This window comes from Macadamia integrifolia, chromosome 2, assembly GCF_013358625.1.
Source record: "Macadamia integrifolia cultivar HAES 741 chromosome 2, SCU_Mint_v3, whole genome shotgun sequence".
NCBI lineage: Eukaryota > Viridiplantae > Streptophyta > Magnoliopsida > Proteales > Proteaceae > Macadamia > Macadamia integrifolia.
The window spans coordinates 39835934-39838373 of NC_056558.1; the positions used below are offsets into that span (position 1 = coordinate 39835934).

The 2440-nt window shown below is 37.1% G+C and overlaps 1 protein-coding gene across 2 annotated transcripts in view; it reads left to right on the forward strand.

The window, feature by feature from the left end:
• Window positions 1-508: 508 nt before the first annotated feature.
• The window catches only part of LOC122089818 (protein LSD1-like), a 14547-nt gene continuing 12615 nt past the window's right edge, over window positions 509-2440 (forward strand). Inside the window, exon 1 of one of the 2 annotated variants that reach the window (XM_042659523.1) lies at window positions 509-855. The gene's annotated coding sequence lies outside the window, so the exon portion shown is untranslated. The remainder of the gene's footprint in view (window positions 856-2440) is intronic. The other variant, XM_042659517.1, reaches the window with a different exon arrangement.

Here is a 2440-nt window from a genome sequence, read left to right on the forward strand (position 1 = left end):
TAGTGGGCAAAATGATCAATATGCCCCCTATGAAATGAAAAAAATGACGTTTCTATTAATGTTTCCTCGTAAATTCTCATTGGTTTTCACACACACGTAAGAGTCGTACTCTCCCACGGAAATGCTTTTCCTTTTTAAGGGCAATGTAAGAAAGAATATACATCCTACACCAATGAGGTTCTGGCTCCTTTATTGTACAATAGAGGTGGAAACTCATATCCAATGCCCCTGGAGCGCCCGACATGACACCCAACACACAGACATGCGCCTCGCCCCACCAATAAAAGTTGGAGAATAGTATCGTCCGTATGGACTCCACATGGTCATGATAGAATAAAAGAGTGAAAAAAACATATTTTACAAAACCAAATTTCTACGTTTCTTTAAAAAGAGAGAAATGAAAAACCGTTTTACCACATGGAACGGGCCATTTTGTCTTAGGCACAGCACAGGAACTGCGTTGACAGCATGGACTATATTAATTAGATTGGTATTTAAAGGAGGCGAAGATTACGTTCTGATCTAAATTATTCTAATCCGCGTTATCCCTTTCGGTGGATACTCGATTTGGAATTTTCGGTTAGAAGCTGACGAGGTTTCTTTTTTCTCCTCTTTCATTGGAAGCTTCATTTCTTCGCCTTAGAAATCATAAATCCCACCTCAACAGCTCTGATTTCTAGGGTTCCTATTCACTTTGAGCAACGCAAGGAGATATTTGTTGTTTAAACTCGAATTTTAAGCTCTGGGTTGATAGAGTCTTGAGATTTCGGTAGGGATTCTATCGGATCCCCCGAAATCCAGATATTGTTCGGGGAATTTTGATCGTCTCTCGGTGAATTTCTCTTGGTTCTGGAGGTAATTCTATAATTTAATCTTGTTTCCCAATCGATTTGTTTACTGTCTCGCAATCCGAAACCTTTTAGTGGTTTTGCTCTGTCGTTTTGATATGCATCTTTTAGAACTTAGGGAAATTATAATTTTAGCTTAGTTTCGTTTTGAAAATTTTTAAATTTTCTGATCGTTTGGTCTCCTGTTATGTCTGTCGTCAAATTTATTAGTCTTTGTATAGAACGAAATGCTTTCAATGGATAGGATAAGTATATTATAATTGAACTTCTAAGATTTTGGATGTTGGAAGAACATCGAAAAGTCTTGGGGGATGGTTACATGCAGCTAATTCGTTTGCATGTGTATCTTTTCATCATTTTTCCTTGTAACCATTTTGTTAACATTGAAAACTATGAAAGAGTGTTGAGTAGAGTAATGAACAGAATGTGGAATGACGGCATGCATTTGGGGACAGCCACCCTTGCAATATCCCGTTGGAGAGAATCTTGAAATTTCTTTAATGGTTAATGGATTAGACTATACCCAGTAATCCAACTCACTAGGCAATTCCCAATTTTTATGGAAATAAATAATACCTTCCCATGTACTTTTTGTCAACAACGGGCTCAATCATATGGGATTGTGGGATTGCATTCAGGTGTTCTCATATAGGCAGGAGTTTCGGGACTTTTAACTACACATTTATCTGTTGTTTTATCTTGAATTGTTTTCTATATCAAAAGCTTTGCTTGGAATTTGATGATGAAATGGTGTCACATCACATAATCTCATAATTTTACCCTCTAATTTTTGTGGAAGTTTGTTTCTTTTCATTGAAATGGTACTATTTGTTGGTTGTGTGACAAATTAAAGTGAAGATAACATTGAATTGATTAATAACTTTCTCTTGCATAAAACCTTGATTTGCATTTCAATGAGCATGTGTGAAGCTGCACACTTCATAGGAAGAACGTCTCATGAGACACATTTACATGATTAGATAGGCTACTAACTCTCAAGAAATCATTTCCCAAGATTAAGTTGTGGGACCTCTTGATGCAGATACACACCCATGGATCGATCCATATCCATCTAGGTTTCTAGACATAAATGAATCAGATCCATATTGGTTTTGGGTCTAGTAGGAATTTAGGAATTTACTCTATTTAAGAAGAATGTCTTTGATTTTATTTTATTCACTTTTAGCAAGTTGGGTTCACGTAGGATTTAGAGAGTCGGTTTGTAATTTGTTTCCTTGCTTAGGGTAGTTTCTTATTTCATTTGAGCTTCTATTTTTATGTTTTTATTTTTCCTATAAATTTGGTTGTAACCGATAGACAAAATCAGATTTAGAAGATGAATTCAGTTTGATTTTGGTGAAGAGCCTATGGGCATTGTGTGCTATCCTCTTCCCCCCTTCTTTGTGCGATTCCTCCCTTTCCCTACAAGTTTGAGCATCTCAGGGATTTCTTCCCTTCCCCTACTGACCCTCAATCAAGTGGTATCAGAGCCGCAAGGTCCCATCCTTCCTCCACATCAGTCTCTTCTTCCCTCTGTTATGTTTCTTTCACTCGGCGTGCCTAGTTCTGCCGATAACTAAGAACCAAAAAAA